At 42.4% G+C, this 19,463-nt stretch overlaps 1 long non-coding RNA gene across 3 annotated transcripts in view; it reads left to right on the forward strand.

Moving 5' to 3' along the window:
- Positions 1–19,463, forward strand: part of LOC120374771 — a 185,613-nt gene that overhangs the window by 74,441 nt on the left and 91,709 nt on the right. Inside the window, exons 4-5 of one of the 3 annotated variants that reach the window (XR_005586237.1) lie at positions 4,664–4,788; positions 11,404–11,646. This is a non-coding gene — a long non-coding RNA (uncharacterized LOC120374771). Of the gene's footprint in view, positions 1–4,663; positions 4,830–11,403; positions 11,647–19,463 lie in introns of those variants that run through there. The other 2 variants (XR_005586238.1, XR_005586236.1) reach the window with 2 other exon arrangements.

A 19,463-nucleotide genomic window follows, 5' to 3' on the forward strand; every position in this document is an offset into this window, starting at 1 on the left:
ATTCTGTTTTGCAGTTCTACTGCCCAACCAGTTATTCCCCATTTTATTTTTGTGCATTTGATTTTTCACCCTTCAAAGTGTAGTATTTGCACTTGTCTTTGCTGAATTTCTTCATGTTGGTTTCAGATCAATTCTCCAGTTTATCCAGTTCCTTTTGAATTCTAATCCTGCACTTCATAGCGCAGCTTGGTCTCATAAAAAAATTGTGTACGCATACTCTCCTCTCCATTATCCAACTCATTAATGAAAATATTGAATAGTGCAGGACCCAGTTAGATTGGGCCATCTGGGTTAGACAGCTAACCATTGATAACTACTCTGAGTATGGTCTTTCAACCAGTTGTGCACCCAACTTATAAGAATTTCCATGTTTCCAGTTTTTGTAAGATTCCTTTTGTATTTGCAGGTTATTAAAGAGCTCCTGATCGAGCTACATTGGCCTCTTACTATTGTTCCTTTGCATCATAATAATTAGCAGTAGTGTGTTTAATATTGTCTCCTTGAGAAACTGTCTGCTCTCCTGAACTCCCTTATCTCTTAGGTAGGATCCCATGGGAAGAAAATCTGTCAATTCTCTGAGTTTTAGTCTCCTTTTCTGAAGTCCATTATCCTTATTCTGCTGCTGTCACACTTTCCTTTCCTTAGAAACAGCAAATCTATCATTTCATGATCACTTTCACCTATATTGCCTTCCACCTTCACACCAATTCTTCCATGTTGGTCAGAATCAAGTCTAAAATGGCTGTCTCCCGGTTACTTCCTCCACTTTTTTAAACTTTCTTTTTATTATTTATATATAAAATATAAGTATACAATGAAACAAAACATATATAAATAGATAAAGTGGAAATAGCATATAAATAATGAAGTTCAATGTTCATTATTTGCAAAACCTGAGCGGGGGAGGAAACCCCTGAATCTCTAAAGGTCATGCAAGATATTAATTATTAAAGTGACTAAATAGACAAACAAGTAAGAACATAATCTACAAGTATCAGGGACTAATATATACTAAACTGAAAATATATGCAATAGTTTCATGTGTGACCAGATATCCTCATATTGCTTTCCACACATTTCTATTAGACAGTCACTTTTGCCATTAATGCAGAAGTAGAGAGTTCACTCAGCAAGTCTGTATATTAGGGAGGTTGTCCACTGGTTACTTCCTTCACTTTCTGACACAAAATGTTGTCCCTTATACATTCAAAGAATTTATTGGACGTTGTGTTTTGCTGTATTACTTTTCCAACAGATGTTTGGGTAGTTAAAGTCCCCCAGTATTATCAGGCTTGTGTCTTGGATATTTGCTCTAGAAATGCCTCATCCACCTCCGCTTCCTGATTTGGTGGTCAATAATAGATTCCAGCCATGTCCATGACATCACCTCCTTTCATCTTTACCTAGAGACTTTCAACTGGTCTGCCTCTCACCTTCTTCTGGACCTCAGAATAAGTGTGTATATATTTGATCTATAATGTAACACCACCTCTCTTTTTTTCTCTGCCTGTACTTCCTGACTTAGCTATGTGTTTTCATACCAATATTCCAGTCATAAGATTTTTCCCACTAAGTCTTTGTGATGTCATTAAGACATAATTTAGCTTACACACTAATACTTCCAGTTCTTCCTGTTTATACACAAATGCAAGGAGTATGGGGAATAGAGATCTAAGATGTTGAGCAGATTCCCTCCCTAATTTCACTCTTATTTCTCAAATGTCCCTATTCTAATTTTCCACGTCACTCCCAACATGTAACTCTCTGTTCAAGTCCCTTTTTTATGCTTACTGTGCGCTTTTGAGACGTTTCCCCTTCAAATTTAGTTTAAAGCTCATCTCACTAAGTTAGTAAGTCAGTGCATGAAAAATGCTCTTCCCCTTCTTAGTCAGGCATGGGAGGGTCCCAGAGCAAAGATGCCAGCTCAAGCCTGGAAGTCTACACAGCAATGAAACAGCCCACAGCCTGAGCCTTGTGAGCCTGAGTCAGCTGGCATAAGCCAGCTGTGGGTTTTTTCTTTGCTGTGTAGACATATCCATGGAGTCACTCTTGATTCAGACTTGTGTAACAGAGCATAATCAAGCCTGACACACAAACCCCGAAGGAATTTTGCATTCTGATCATCACTTTTTTTATATATGTTTTTAATCAGAAAGAAAACTTTGTTTGTTTTGCTCCTCTAGTTTCTTTTTTCAAATAAATACATTCCAATGCACCTTAATAGCTTTTTCATGAATTAGTCCCTCCTCAAGTCTAAAATGGATTGATGGCATATGTGTAAGTGAATACTCATTTAGGTACTTATAGCATTATTCATTATACAATAATATTTTTATATAAAGGCATTACACCGTTTTTTCCAGATGCCCCAATATGGTTTGCATCATTTAAAGTCCCTAAATAAACCACTGTTCGGAACAAAGCAGACAAAGGAAGTGGTTTCCCTAGCAACAGGCATCACAGAACAGATTCTGTACTCCTACTCAGGTTTTGAGGTTCATACACAAACTCTTGCAGCTAAAGCTGAATATAAGTCCCAAAAAACACATTCACCTTCAGCTAGAAGCTGAGTGAACCTGGTGTTAAATGGAACACCAATTTAAGGAATTGCTTCCTAATCTCTTTAGAGCTCAAGAATCACTACATGGGATGTGCTATTTTTGCTCTTAGTGCAAGTATACACTGACACTAGTCATACAGTACTATAGTTTGGGAGCTGTATAGCTGTGCCTTCAAGAGTCGTCTCTGGCATCTACTTAGCCACTATGGGTTAAGCAAGCTGTGAAAATGTCTGTCTTCAAAACCAAAACAGAGAAAGAAGCATAATTCTATTATAACAAGGTTTTCAGAAAAATCTTGACAATTAAGGAAAAACACTGACTCTGTCACCACAGTATCTCTTCCCATTCTGCAGTTCCATTTGCCTATTTCAGCTTAGCTTCATCGTCTCCCTTGTAGTATCTTCTTTCTTTTTAACATGCACTCTGATTTTTTTTTCTTCCTCATGTTTCAGCAGAAATTTTCCTGTAATTGTCTTTGTGTTTTGGCTTTGTTTGGGTGACAGCATGTTATCTATAGTTGCCCACCTTCTAATTTCCTCCTTTTCAGATTGTCATCTTTGCCTTTGGGGCTATCCAAGAATGAAACATTTATTTACATCTGGACGGAGGTTGGGGGGGAGGGAGAAACATAATTTCACTTACTAGGCATGTTCCATTGGTGTTTGTTTTAACCATCTCTCAGTCCCTCTGTGCAGAATATAATTGGCTTAGTAGGGTTACAAACATTAATATTTGTATTCAATTGTGGCTTAATGTTATAGCGCTTGACAGGGAGCAAGGTAGAACTGGAGTCCTTAAGGGTAGAGAGGCACAATGCTGCCTGGAGCCCAAGGGCAGGGTTCCTATAAGCCCCGCCCCCATAAACACATAGGCCAGCTATGCCCTGGAGGAGAAGATAAGCTCTATGGCCCTACCCACTCATTTCTCTCACAATCAGAGTGATACCCATTATACCGCATCCTTCTCATGTTAATATGCCTAAGCGTCATTGCTTATTATACCCTAGTCTTAGTACCTATTTTCACTGGGCCAGCTTGAGATCCAGTTTACACAGCAGCTCCAAGTTGTAAGGGGGTTAAGATGCTCTCTTATTCTCTCATGACTTGCATCATGGGGAGGAGAACAGGCTCATGGAATCACTATACTCTTCCCATACGCACAGTCTTGGCTCCACCCTCGTCCCCCAAAAGCACTGGCTAGAACAAGCATGCCAGCGTACCAGGGGAAATATACTGTGCCTAGTATAGGACTGGCACTGGTTACTTCTCCCTAAAATCAGGTCTGAACAGGAAGCAGGTTGTGATTCTCCTAGACACAAATTGCTTCCTTGTCTGCTCCAGAGGAAAGGCAACAATCTGCTGCCCCTTCCTTGAGATTTGTGGCAAAGTCACAATTCAGTCTTTAATAAAGTCAGTCATTTCTTAAACTAATATGTATAATTTGATTTACATATGTTATCTGAAAGATTATCCATTTCCTGTGTAGGAAATACTTCAACCTGATTTCCCTCTTTGCTGTTAATTAACCTATCTACCAACTGAACTCTGATACTTGTGCGAGAACATGGTTCATCATTATCAAACCTCCATTGTAACAAAAACAACCTCTGAAAAGCTGAAATAATTTGCATTTTCCAGTATTGTAAAATCCTCTAACATTACACCCTCCCTAGGAAAAGATAATCCATTATCCTAACTAAAGTCTAATCTATAGGTTTCATACATTTTTTAGAGTCACTACCCTTCATTTGTATGCTAGTCTTTGTTGCAAAACCCCACTTAATTATTTGCTAATATTTCCCACCTTAGACAGTAACTGTTTTTTCAGGTCAGACCTATCATTCTTCCTGTGTTTGAGAAGTTTCTGTGCAAAAAGTGTTTCCTCCCTGTAGCCAATAATCTGTGACATGGAACCTTGCCTTCTAATTAACTTTCCAGTTATTTTCTTAAATGAGACTCTCTTACATTTACTGATAGTAGGGCCTTGAAGGCCTGATTTCTATCTACTTTTGTCACAGGACTGAGTTTGAAATGTACTTCATAATGTCTATAAATCCTATTTCACCTACAGAAATAACTATTACATTTTTATTTTTTCCACAGGAACAAATGAAAGATTCCCTTTCTTCCCTGACACCATGGCACATGTAAAGCAATTTACTCCACTCAACCACATTCTCTAATGGCACAGAACATGGATGTATACAACAGCCCAAAATATCAGACAGGTATGGAGAGCAGATTGTGAATGGTAGCAACAGCTTGGTATTCTGACTTCCTGCACACAGACTGTTTGTATAAGGTAAGAATGATGTCATCATTTTCAGATGGGGCAGGATTTACGCAGCAGGGCACAACCTTATTAACTTACACTAGGGTGGGGTGTTAGACATCTGTCACGGCTCCAACTGAGTTCCCTCTTTTGGCCACTCACTAGACTGCATAGGGACCCAGCCTCTGTTTCCCCAGGTTTTTTTAAGCTTCTGTAAGTCTGAGCAGGCTGACACAGTGTTTGCTCCCTTGGCCTCTCTGGCCCATTTCCTGGGCACACACTTTGTTATCCCTTCATGGAAATAGAGCCCGTCACTCCACTTGTCTAGGCCCCCAAATCCACCATTGACACCCAAGATATCCCAGCAGCCTAAACACACCCTTTTCCAGAATACCACCAAAGGTGTGAATCACCGAGGCTCCAGTTTAACTCTCTCAGGAGGCATGTGAAAGTTGTAGGATATAACACACACAGACACTGGCCAGAGTTCTACACTGTGGTTGTTCTTTACTGAATCACATGAAAAATACAGAACTATACAAAAATAAATAAACCCTACAGGCATTTGCCTTCACTCCCTTGGGAGTCTTTGGGGGAACATTTGTGTTCAGGTTGGCAGCACCTTCCCAGTTTATCTGACTCCTGCAACAGCTTCCCTCCTCTCATGCTGGTGAAAAATGTCCCGGGAGAGAGCAAATAGATCAGCTTCTGACTGTCCTATACAACCGTCCTTCCGTCAAGTGACTCCTGGGTCATCTTCTCCCAGTGATCCCAGACCCTCACCAAATGAATTTGTTGCTAGGTGACCTCTCCCCAGATAAACTAGTTCTCCTGGTTGGTTGTTGTCCCTTTCCCTTTTCTACCTCCATGTCAGACTGCAATTCCAAAGGCAGAGTGCTGCACATTGAAAACAGGATTTGCAGCTTGGTAAAGATACATAAAGAGTGTTCATAATCTCATGCTGAATTAACAAATTGCACAGACAGCTTCCCCAAATCTCACATACCAGGCACTGAGCTGGGTCCAGTGTGAGGTTGCAGTACTCCATTCTATAACCTTTGATTTATGTGTTCCTGATTAGTAGTTTAAAGACAAGGAATAAAACCAATACGAATTCTTTAAGGTTTGATCCTCCAGGGCAGTTACAGACAATTTAATTTAGTAGAGGATTGGAAATGCCACAATGAGTGATAAAACGAAAGACTTTATATAAAATAGCTAGGTAAGCAAACTGGCATTACAATAAGACCATACACTGCAGCAATGCTCACGTTCGAAGATGAAATGCAGCCAGGATGATGAGTCCCTGGATGAGAAGAATGAGCTCTCACATTGTCTGGAGTGGTTCACAACCATGAATGCCAACCTCAGGGCAGACTGTCAAGAAGCAGGGCAGAGACCCCAATCTAGTAACAAGTGTGAACTTATAAAGCACTATAACAGTCTTACTATAGAGTCACAGAGGGTCCCCCTGGGCATTCCAGTCTGTCTTGCCACCCAAGCAAGCTGGACTTAGTGATAGATGGTTGCTATAAGCCAAAGATCACAAAGTATTGTAAGCGATCTAAGGTTTATTAACTAAGAACAGAAACGAGAGTTATTACGTTTAAAGTAGGCAAATACATATATACAAATGAGTTACAGTCAATTGTTTCAAAAGGTGACAGAGTTTTCAGCTCTGTAAGTATTTTAGGGCAAAACCAAGTTGACCCTGGGGATCTCTGCTTCTCTTTCGTAGCTCCAGGCCTGTGAGCAGGGGTGCCGGAACAGGGGGGCCAGGGAGCCATGCCCCCTTCCACTTTTTACTGGCTGTATAAGTGAACAACAGGGGGAGAGGGTAGAGAGGAGCGCGTGGGGAGTGGGGTCTTGGGTGGAAGAGGTGGTGTGGGGGCAGCGTCTTGGGGGAATGGGTGGCATGGGGCAGGGCCTGGGGAAGAAAGTGGGGGGAACAGTTCAGGCCTCTCAGCTCCCCCCAATTTTAGGGTATTTCCATCGCTCCCGCCTGTGAGAGTCCAAACAGCAAAAGATGAAATATTTTCTTGTCAGCTATTTTTATTTCCTTCTTCCATAATTCAAACCGAAGGGATGAGCCCTTTTGTATCTCACCTCTTCGTGGATTTGAGAGGGCAATTAACAAAGTCTTCGTATTGTAATTTCCCACAACAGCCCACTGAGTTTTGATAGGCCTTCTTAAGGGGCAGGAGATGATCCCTCTGACTGGGGTCACAGTATCAGAACAAACATATTTTACAGTTACAAAGCAAACACTGAAATATGACTTTATAGCAAATGATAAAGATATTATAAGTGAAATTAATGCATTGCAACTTACAAGCATTTCATAAAGTCTAAACACTAAATGCATTGTTATAAGTCCAATACCCATCTTAACCGTACTAACACACAGGTGAAACGGGCTGATTTCCAGCAATGAATTTGTCAGTGCTCGGCTTTAAATCTTTGGCAAGACAGGGCACCTTGTCTGCCAGCCTCACACAGGTATAATCCTGTCCCTACTCGTACCTTGATGGATGGGTGCACTTATCTAAAATTGGCAAACTGCCCTATTTATAATCAATGATAATAACATCCCTTAATTAATTAAGGGGTGTTAACATTAAAATTAACATTACATTTACCTTCTACCATATCTATATTCTGCTACCATAATTAAATATTCCCTATTTTCTCATTGGCTATTTAATATTAAGTATAATTTTAATTAACATCCGCATAAACACCATACTGATAACTATCAATATAGATAGCATTTTCCAACACATTCACATTTCATCTAAAACACTTGTAAAAACCAGTTAGGACCAAACCATGTTTACAACATGACCTGGAGTTATGCCCTAACTGGTCTCTGAATTGTCTCACTTCATTTTACTCATATTTTACCAGGCCTCGCTTGACTTTTGCCAAACCTATTTTTAGAGAATAGATTTTGGGGCCTACTTACATTTGAACACATTTCTATATAACATAAGCAAGCATCATCTCTGTAGGCTACACACTGTATTACCACCAATAACTCACTGGAGACCCTCTCGGCCTAGCTGTAGATCTCAGCTCTCTTCGGAAGCCCCTCTTCCTCTCATTCATGAAGGAGGCAAAGGATACCAAGGTGGAGTTCATTTGTGAAGACTGCAGGTTTCCCCTTCTTCTTACTTTACAAAAACAAGGTCCACTAAGGGGCACATCTGGGAGCTGCTCCCCCCCCCTTTTTTTTGCATTTATGACCCTGGACTCCAGCTGCAAGTTGCAATGAATACAATTTTCTATATTATCTCCCAATAATACATCCCCTTGCCCCTGGAACATAATTGATCCTCCACAATTTTGCAAGGAAGGCAAAAAAATTGCCATTTTTTTTTTGTCAATTTTGCCTAACGGGGAAAAATTCCTTCCTGAGCCCCAAAAGAGAGGATCAGCCAGGCCAACAGCATCCTAAAAGCACAGAACAACTATAGGAAGGCAGGGAGGGCAGGACAACCCTAAAAGCAAGATGGCTGCTGCAAGGCTGGGCAGGTTTTAAATTTGAGGGAATGGGGGAATAATAGACAATTAATTCCTTTTCCACTACCTGCCCCCCTTCCTGGCTGTCCAGTGGGGGACAACCGCCTCCCCTCATGCATGTTCCTCACCGATATAGGAGGAGGGGCCCCTTTGTTCCTTTCCCACTCCCCCATTCGGGAGTTTAAGCATCATTCCTTTTAGTCCAATCAAACATTCTTCCCCTCCCACTTGCCAATGCTGGGATGGGACATTCTTTCTTCTCCTATGATGTTCAGATACTTTGAACCTTTATTTTCCTGCTAAAGAGCACAGCTAAATCCAAATCCTGGAACAGTTTATGCACATGCTTAATTTTGCACATGAGTAGTCCCACTGAGTTAAGCACATACATAAACCTTTGTAGGGTTAGAGACTTAGAGGTAACCTTTTAAAGGTGATCAGATTATTTTAAGATCTAATACCATGATATAAAGCTTACGTGTACAGAGCAGCTTTATTGGCACCCTTGTGCAGGAGTACTACTGTATATGCAGAGACACCACAGGATAAATTGTGCTTGAAGTTACTGATGGGTTCTAAACTTTTTCAGTGTTGGGGGGGCGATTTATTTTTAGGGCATTAATTATCTTGCTCAGTAAAAATGTAGCTTTCCAAATATTCCCAGACTCCTGTACTGTGGAGCTTGAACAATCACTTTGCTTATTTTGAAAACACAAGTGAGACAGGTGGTAATTTATACCATTCAAAATTTTAGCAGATTCAAATGTTCAAATTATACCCTGACGCAAAGGGCAATTTTGCTGAGAAATCTGAGTGCTATGTTGAGATTTTCCACATTAGGAAAGAGGTGTGACTTCTAATATGTTATATAATAATGTTTTATACTGGGCGCTATGTCTGCACTTAGGTTACATAGTCATAAAAATATCATATGCCAAATTTTGAAGTTTTTAGGCAAGTATAGTGTTCACAATTGGCTTCTGTGATACAAATATTTCATTTGAAATCCAGGAACAGCACATACAATGTATAGATATGTGAACACACAGAACTCCTATGGAGCCATGTATGTATGTGGAGGCAAAATTTTTAGATACTGAGTCTTTCAAAGGTGGATTAAGAATATGAGTGGACTGACCTTTATTTCCCCATGAAAAAGAAAAGCATACATAGAACACCACTATCCTCCTGATAAGATGTTCCTTCAAGCGCTCTCTCCTCCTCCCCAAGAAAATTGTTTTATACATGTGCATAAATACAGCTCCTAGCCTTACCCTCCCTCTGCCCTTTCAGCTCACAGTGACACCTATCTAGTTATGTATAAGGCATTGATCACTGAACTATCTGAGTGAATCCCAAGTATTTAAAAATAGAAATAACAATCTTTTTTTTCTTTTTTCCTTCTCTTCCTCCTTCCCTCCGTCATCTCCACCTGCCAACTCCCCTCCCCCCCATGCATTCTTCCTGCCCAGCTTGTAGCAGAACTAGCTGCATTACAGGGCTTTTGTTTGTGTGTTGTGGGGCTGGATATGTTCCAGGAAAGTTTCGGCTGTGTCTCTATTACAAGTGCCGTGGTTTAACCAAAAACTGATTTAGTTCACACACAAGTTTGTGATACTTTTGACACTCTTAAATCAATTTATCCAGCCTTGCACAGGCAGAAATCAACTACTTCACACAGGCCTAAAGCAGGCAAGCCTGAACCACCACCATCAGTGCAAAATCTACCTATCATCTGTGATTCCAAATCTTCCATTTTGGTTTGAAACACAGCAATCTAACCTTTGGCTCAGCATTGGCTCACCTCATCCCATACCTCCTTCCCAAATATCTTGTTTGTCACAGATCCAAAATCAGGGAGAACAAATCTAGAGGCCAGGTAGCCGTTATGTTTCCTTCCAAGGTCATAGGTAGAAAAAGTTCACTCACATCAAAATCTTTTTAGTGCTTCTACCCAATTTGTGAGTCCAGAGACAAGACGAACTGGAGCGTCCTGCTAAATCTATAAACCCACAGATGTTTTAAGAAACTTAGTACAATAGCCAATTCTCACCATTCATGGGGAAAATCCCCTTGATGTTGATGAGAGCAGGATTAAGTCTTTATTGCATAGAGCAGTGGTCTCCAAACTTTTTCAATCGTGCACTCCTATCAGTAAAAAAAAATTGAGCACGCACGCCCTGCCACACCGGCTCCACCATTTTTGCCAAAGTGAAAAAAAAAAAAAAAAAACAGTGCTGCTCGGACTCCCGCCCCAACTTCCAAAGCGGGCGGAAAAAAAAAAGCGTGTGCGCCTCCAGCCGCACACTCCCAAGGATCCTCTTGCACACCTCACTTTGGAGACCACTGGCATAGAGTGTACTATAACTCATGCCTGCTTGGTGTGGCACTCTGTCCCTCTCTAGTGGCACCTAGACCAACTAGCAATTTATGAGCCTGCCACAGCCTGGGCTCATGCAGTAGAGGCTCATGCATTAAACGCCAGAGATCCCAGGTTTGAGCCCACGTGAAAAATGACTTGGGTCTGTCGACATTACAACAGCACATGTAACAGGGCATTAAAATTAGCTGATCTGTAGCAGAGAAAACTTAGACAATTCTTGAAAATTCACAGATCTATAATGAAAAAAACCAAACAACTTCCCTGTGCGCGTGCACACATGGAGGGCAGATGTGGATTTTTCAATTCACAGGTTTGTTAGTGATCATGGGATGTCCTGTCCCCTAGTCCTGAATATTTATCCTATGTGATTCACAAGGGCCCAGCTCAGAAACATAAATTCATGTTCTATTTATTTCCCAAATTCCTAAGAGCAAGGCTGTAATTGCTGTTAGCTCTAATGAAACAGGCTACTACTCCCATCTGCAGTTCTGCTACTGTGAGTCTTCACATGCTAAGGCTTGTTGTGATCTCATTAGTTACTCTCAGTTTATGATACTTGGGAAATAATGTGCTGTATTTTCAGTGATGATAATGGACACCTTGTTGAAAACAAAGTAGATGACAGCCAGGGCTGTGTCCCATTTATTCGTATCATTTTTATTTTAGAGTCCTTTCCACTTATGTATTGTAAGAAGACTGAAGATGGCTTAAACTAGGCTATAGCACAATGAAACCCACAGATGCCACGTCCATGCAAGCAACTGTGGTGGCGACCAGGCAAAGATATGTCTAGCCAGTAAAGATTTATCCTCCTGAGTTTCATTTAAAATTGGTAGATGTTGGTCATGCAGCTCCCAGTGGATTATTTCAGTCTCTGTTGGAAATACAATTGGAGAGAAGTAAAGCATCCAGCAGATAGTTTTAAACTATTTTTCATTAATATTTTGACAATGTGGTGCTCCCACTTCACCTGTAGCTAAAGATAGTATGACTGGACCCTGCATTGATAATATTACAGCCCATGAAATGTATTTCTGCTATAAAACACACACTGAGAGGAAACAAGAAGTACAGGAATCAATTTGATTTCAAATTTAAGACCTCAGACAAGGGCAATAAAGGAGCAGATACTGTGACTTGCAAAAAAAGCTTTCTCCATCAGCTTGGAGATCAGCTTGGAGGTGTGCTGTGGGCTACAACAAACTCTATTTCAAATAGTGTTCATGACTACATACCCCATGTAGCTAATAAACAGTTCCCAGCCAGATGCAGGAAGAGAACAAGCAGGGACTTTTATTAGTGTGTATGCCGCAGCACACAATATACATTATTTTGGAAAATTATAGCCACACATTACTAATTATGACAGATGCCCTAAGGAGTTGAAGATTGCATGCTGGGTGTATAATCTGCTACTCCACTAGTGTGACAAACAGCAAGTACGTTATAGATGATAATCGTCTGTTGATGACTGTAGCCACATTATGACAGACGGCTGCTAAAACATCTACATGTGATTGTCTAAGCAGCCCATAGTGTGATGAACTGAGGATATGTGTTGGAGTTGCAAGCTACTGCTCTGAGAGTGTGGATGTGTGTGGTAGGGGGGTCTGGTCCTGCTGGCAGGCTAAATGGCTATAGGGAAGCTTGCAGTTGGAGCTAGTCTGCAAGAAGGCGACCTAAAGCAAGATAGAATGAGCTGTGCTTCTCTGCCTTAGGGAGTAGCCCATGCTCGCTCTCTCTCTTTTTAGTTGTTGTGTCTGGATTTTCAGAAATAAAGTAGTCCTACATTGCAACCTTCTAGCAACAGCATTTCATGCTTTTATCTCATTTGTCTGTTTGCATGCCAGGAACATCAACTGTTATGGCAATGCAGAACACTTGTTAGCTGCCAATGATAAGTACATGGACAATTTAGAAATCTAGATTCCTTTTTAATGTTATGTGTTGAAATGGATTTTAGCAAGAATTATGCCCAAAACCCTGAAAAAGTTTGCTCTGTGTGGCTGAAATAGTTAGTATTGGATGACAAGCAATATTTTATTTTGTGTGGCTATTATTTCCATACAATCTCTCTGTGGTTTCTATGGCAGTGGGTCCCAAACTTTTCACTAAATTGAACCACCAAACTCGACCCACCCAAGGTCCAAATTCATGGTGGGGGGGGATGCAAAATCATAGGCCTGCATCCTTCTCCTCTGCCTCCTTACCCTGCCGATGGAGCACCAACCACCCACAGCAGCACCTTCCACCCTGACACCCCAACCCTGATCCTGGCCTGGTACAGAGGGGAGCCCTGGAGCGGGAAGGGGGGGTTGAGAGTGAGCACATCCCATGCTCACCCTGTGGTTGTGGCTCCTGTCCTGTGGGACTGGGCCCAGCTCCTCACGCTGTGTGTTGAAACCTGGCGTGTGGCCTCACAGCGCCACTGAGGTCTGGCCCAGCCCTCTTCTATCATGACAGAAAGGTGGCTGGGCCAAATTTAGTGGCACTGAGACCCTGTACACCAGGTTGCCATGCCACTCACTCAGATTTGATGTGGCTGCCCTTCTGTCATGCTGGAAGGGCAGCCAGGCCATAGTTGAGTGGCGCTGCAGCCTCATGCACCAGGTCACAATGCTGAATTGTGGAGCTCGCCCTCCAGCCCCACTCTTTCCCCTGGCCTCTCCACCACAGCAGACTGTGACCCATCTAGAGCCTTCCCGTAACCCACTGGTGGTTTGCGACCCAGTTTAGGAAACACTGTTCTATGGTGTCCATCACTGTGGTATTTAGACTCTGCATATGTACATTAGGTCTGCAGTGCTAGTCCACTTCAAAGTGTGTTCTGTTTGTCTTCCCCAGGACCTAGGGCAAGCTTCTTTGGGATTCTTTATATAAGCGTTTGCCTGAACGAGAACTGAGGGCCACATTGCCTCTGCCAATGGAAAAATCCACGGGGATAGGAGAAGATGATGCTGCAAAATGCAGTGGGGTTTGACTCCTTATGCAGTGGGTAATGAGTTCCACCTCCAATACTTTCAGACCCCCCATAAGAAGTGCATGATTTTCTTCTTGGGATTTAAAATATGCAAAGAAAGGAGGAGGGGACAAATATCTAAAGTATATTAACCATTACAGGCCAGATTCACAGCCCAGTTCCACTCCACTTTATGCAAATCAGCTGGCACAAAGAATGGAAACTGCCTGAATGTTCCAGCTAGGGACCACCCCGGCAGACCTACAGTACATAATGCCAGAATTGTTGGCTTGTATACCCCACCCTCTGTACCCCCAGCACAGAGGGGCATGGCTGGAGTGTGCTTACCAGCTGGTGGACAGTCCCAACCAGGCAGCTCTAACTTGCAACAGGGCTGGGACAGAATCAGGTAGAGCCACCTTTCTGCTGTGTAAGCAGATTTCTGGAGAATCCGTCCTAAAAGCTAAACATGGAGAGGGAATAATATGGCCGGTTTAGCCAGAACTAGAGCACCATAGACATATTCACACATTCATCTATGCAGAACCGGCATGTGCCAGTCCAGCAAGAGAGCCAAGGGACGGTTCATCCACATTTGTATGTGTTCCAAATAACATTCCTCGACTTTATTGTATGCCGTCACATGACACATGAACAGTGCAGCTCAGTCTCAGCCATGGATTTCCATGACAAGTTCAATTAAGTGGTTGTGTCACTAAGGAATAGAATCTTTAAACTGAGATGTGCAGAAAAACAATGATGGAGAAATGTATTAAGCAGAATAAAGGTTAACTACCTGAAAATAATTCTGGTAATCAATGAATAGAGCAAAGCAGTTTCCTTACCTATTTGTTTGCATCTCTGATTAAGATTTAGTCCAGATCAATTGTCCATTTATTTTTCAATTCCAATAGCTTTTGAAATAGTATATAATAGTTTCTTCACAACATAGTTAAATGATAAAAGTTTATTCTCCCCTCCATATATGCATATCATTCCCAGTGCCATCTGAATGCAAGATGTGTGCACTGAGGAGATAATAAATCTTCATGCCTAGAGATGGAGTAAACCCCTGATTCAAAAACCTTCAGAAGCCTTCAGAAATAGGGTTGTTTGGAAAGCTGCAGGGAGTTTGAGTAATTGCAGGGCTGCACAAGACCTGCCAATATGAACTGACCATAGAGGATTCGGCCCAAGACAAGATTTTCTGCTGGGGTAAAAGACGCCCATTACTTCAAGGCGAATTAAGTTTCCAGTGGCATATCAGAACCCTTTCTGACAGTGAGGGGGGAAAAAAGCAGTAATCAAGGTTGGTGAATGAAGAACAAAAGAAAGGATGGAAATCTAACAATCTCTCTCTCTAGTGGCCTTTTCTGCTTTGTTGGGTGAACTATAATGGTAAAATTCCAGTCGTCTTGTATTTCTATTGGACTCAGTGGAGTTACACCAGGGATGAATTTGTCCCTAAATGTTTAATGGCTGTAGTACAAAATAAAACATATAGGACTACTGAACCAATTAGATTACGTGTTTGAACATAAAACATCTACTATGAATTAGATGGTGCCTTGCATAGTGGAGCAGATTCAGTAACAAATGACCTGGTTTTCTGCCCGGTTGGTCTCCAGAACTGTAAGTGGGGCGGGATTACAAGATTTTTTTTTCTTTAACTTGTAATTTGTATCTTGCATGCATGTTAAATGATGTATACATTTACGGTTGCTTTATTCAGAGGACAATCTGGTCCCGTGTTATACCCTCTATCAAGTTCTGCATCTGGAGCATTGCATTCCATGTTCTCCTTTAGAAAAGTACATCTCTTAGAAGGGTTAACGGAGACTGCTTTTTTTCGGCAAGCTTTCTAAGGTCACATTCTGAGGCCTCTTGGACCTAGGGGGAATAGTGGAGCAGGAATGTGGGACATGCTGACTGATTTTCTGTTTGATTTACAAAGCATTACCTCTACTTTTTCCTCTAGTGCATTGCATTAGGCACTTATTGTAAATTTGCTGGAAGATTTATTAAACTATTAGAATTATCACTCTGGAGCCATAACATTTGTAAATGATAGTCCAAAGTATGGAAACCTTTCCCCATGCTTTTTAAGAGGTGAATATTTCACCTAGATCTGGTATTATAAAATGAGGAATTCAGAAACCCTAGAAAACGCAGGGTACCCATAATAGGCTATGGAGCCTTTTACCTATGCATGGTGGGTTCAAATGCAGGCCAAATTAGTGATAACTGGATTCATTATTATTCGATGGCTGTACACAAGTCAGTGCTTGCCAGTCCATGTCTAACAGATAGATGTTCTGTTACATAACCCCCACCCCCTCTACCAGGTGTGGTAGTTTCAGCAGGAAGACCTGGGCTGATGGGGTGAGAAGACAGCTTTAGCCCCCTACCTGCAATTCATCTAGGTTAAGGGTGAGGTAGTGTACAGTGAATGGTGTTATCCCCTTTGCAAACCATAATGGATTTGGGCCTTTGCAAGGGCTCAGCTTCCTGCTGGCAGAAAGATTGGTGTCGGGCAGATGGTACTTTCCAGTGTCATTTAGTTAGTTACACAAGGTATGCACAGGGCTCTTCACTTTCAACAGTGGTGGCCAAAACTGCACACAGACAATTCTGTTTGCAGACTGCTGAGCTGAGACATGAGTGAGTGAAGCCCTGTTGCCAAGGAACAGCATCTTTTGTTTGCAGCCTTGTCCTGCCTCTCTCGGGCTAAGCATACAGTTTCTCTCTCCCTGGAAGCCTTTTAGCCCAACATCACTAACCTTTTACTGCATGGAACTCATCTGTATAGTCCAGGTTGGCCTGCCCCTTATCCCACCTTTTCTCCAGCTGCTCTGCAACACAAAGGACAGGTCTGACTATGCACAGTGTCCAGCAGAGCAGACTTTTACTAATCCCCATCCAGTGGTAGTCTGAGCCAGTCTTCATGTGGATCCTGTAGGCCAGACTGATGGGTTAAATGTGACTTGGATTAATACTATTAATGCTCAGGCAACTGTAGAGGCCTGAGAGAAGTAAACAATTCTCATAATAGGAAAACTTGTAAACAATCACTTGCAAACCTATGTATTGTAGATAGAGGGGGGAAATATACCCCCTTAACAGTGACCATTCCGTTTGTGCTGTTCAGAGAGGCACTGTGGGTAGCAGGAAAACAGTTTAGTGTAGACAGGGCCTACGGCAACAGAGAGCTTACAGCAGCACAGCTGTACCGATGAAGCAGTGCCGCTGTAAGAGCTCTTGTATAGCTGCTCTGTGCTGACAGGAGAAAGCTCTCCTATCAACATAATTACTCCACCCCCCAATGAGCAGCGGTAGCTATGTTGGTGGCAGACGCTCTCCCGCTAACATACCGTTGTCCACACTGGCACACATGTCAGTAACTTATGTCACTCGAATGTGTGTTTTTCACACCCCTGAGCGGCATAAGTTATACCGATATAAGTGGTAGTGTAGCCATAGCCTAAGTCTCCAAGTGAACATGGTACCTAACACTTAGAAATGTTAACTAGGTTTGCACAAGATGTTTTACTTGTCGTACAAAACCCAGGAGCTGAGATACAGGTTCCTGGGCACCAGCTATAGACACTTCATCTAGCAACTGTTTACATATACAGAGCACTCTTGTAACGGGCATTCTTAACCATAGGAAGGCGTATACTCATGTTAGTATAGAAAGACATTGAACTATTAAAAATGAAAAGCTAGATGATGGTCATTAGACTGCAGCCAATAAAGGACATAAGCGAGTGGTGTCAAATTGCCTGCTCATGGATATGTGAAGGATTCAGAGTTTGACCTCTGAGTTTCGGCCTGATAGGTGCTAGAGGCAAGAAAGAGCTCTGTGAAAGAGGGTTCAGCCTGTGAAATCTGCAGATCACCTATGTGAAGGCACCGGGTCTCCATTCTCTCTTCCAGACTCTGGTGTCTGTGGCATCGTGGTTCTTTCCAATACCTGGATGCTGATATCTCCCTGCTGGGTTCTTGCTCCAACTCCCTCAGGGCTAAGAGGGTTGGTTGTGCACTGAGCAGAACCTCTGTAAGTTAGAGCCTAATTGCACTCCCATAAAAGACTATGGAAAAACTCCCTTGCATTCAAAGGGAGCACAATCTGTCCCTTAATGCGGACAGTAATCATTAACTTACACTGGGGCTAGCCATAGTGACTGGGGAATGAATGGATCCCCTCAACTTAGCCTCATCCCCACAGAGCACCTGGAGAGGGATATCCATAGAACTGGGAGGACTGGGGTACAGGAGAAGGCATGGAGCTGGCATCCCCCTCCCCAAAATTCCATAAGCACCTGGCCTGCTGCCAGAATCGGAGACAGTTATGAACTGGGAAAAACTCAGTTGTGGGGTTCAAGGACTGACACCTACCAGAGCCAGAGGTTGGAATTGGGGCGACCTCTGGTAAGCTTTTTGGCAAGTGTGTAGATTCTTTTATTGTTTTGAATATGCTTTGTCTGTAATGGTTTCACCTTCATAATAAATTAGCTTACTTAGAAAGAGCTTTGTGGTAACTTATGAGGATGGGACATTATGCTGTTCATAACCTTTGAAGAGAAAGCATAGCACAAATGCTGGGCTGTTTAGCCAGTCGGGCTTGCCTAGGAATATCACAATGCAGAAGGGGAACTGTGCAGCCTGGAAAAGCACTGATCAGAAGGGAGAGAGATGCAGGTCTTTACCCCAGAGAGGAGACATCCAGGGAGCCGGGAGCAAAGAGTGTCTTCAGTGGACCACAGAGGGGGTAATACTGGTGCAGTTGCTCTGAACTATGACTGTACTGTGTGATGATTCTAGGAAACTACTGACTCTTTAAGGGAGATGAGTCTAAAAGATTTCAGAGGGGAGCCGTGTTAGTCTGTGTCAGTAAGAACAACGAGGTACCACAAGGATTCTAAAAGAGTAATTCTACTGTACACAGTGGGCTTTGTGTCAGGGCCTACGCCAATATTAAATATGGGCTTATTCATAAAGTTCAGCATGTGCAAAAATCTTGGCAGGATCAGGGCCATAGATTACAAAGGGTGTAAGGGTCATTTTCAGGTCAGTTTCTGGTAGATTCATTTCTTGTGCACTTTTTTTATTGTCTCCCCTCAATACCTGCCCCAAATACAGTTGGGGAGAGGACACCATCGACAATTCGTGAAAGAAAAAACATTATTTTCAAGTTTCATTCATGTTTAGTGAACATATTTCTGATTAGCCTGCTGCCAGGGGTGGCTCTATGTATTTTGCTGCCTCAAGCATGGCAGTCAGGCGGCTTTCAGAGGTGCACCTGCAGGAGGTCCGCTGGTCCCGCACCTTCGGTGTACCCCCCGCTGAAGCCGCGGGACTGGCACACCTCCTGCAGGCAAGCCACCGAAGGCAGCCTGACTGTTGCCCTCACGGCGACCGGCAGGCCACCCCCCCCGTGGCTTGCCGCCCCAGGCAGGTGCTTGCTGTGTTGGTGCCTGGAGCCGCCCCTGCCTGCTGCTATTACAGCAGGAGCTGTAAGAGTCAGAGTCATAAGAATTCTTTGACAGCTGTTTTTCAGAATGAATGAGCAGCTCTTCATTCCTAAATATTTCAGCTAAGTGGTTAGTATGTACAAGATGTAGAGACATTGTATTTGGTGGTCTTAATATTTCATTTCTACTGCCATTCATACTGGATACAATCCTGAGGAGAATCAGGTGAGATTTCTGCATATAAAAGTAATTCTGGGTTTATAAGTAAAATATGCATTACATTTATCTCTTAT

Source organism: Mauremys reevesii, linkage group 11, assembly GCF_016161935.1.
Source record: "Mauremys reevesii isolate NIE-2019 linkage group 11, ASM1616193v1, whole genome shotgun sequence".
In the NCBI taxonomy this organism is placed as follows: domain Eukaryota; kingdom Metazoa; phylum Chordata; order Testudines; family Geoemydidae; genus Mauremys; species Mauremys reevesii.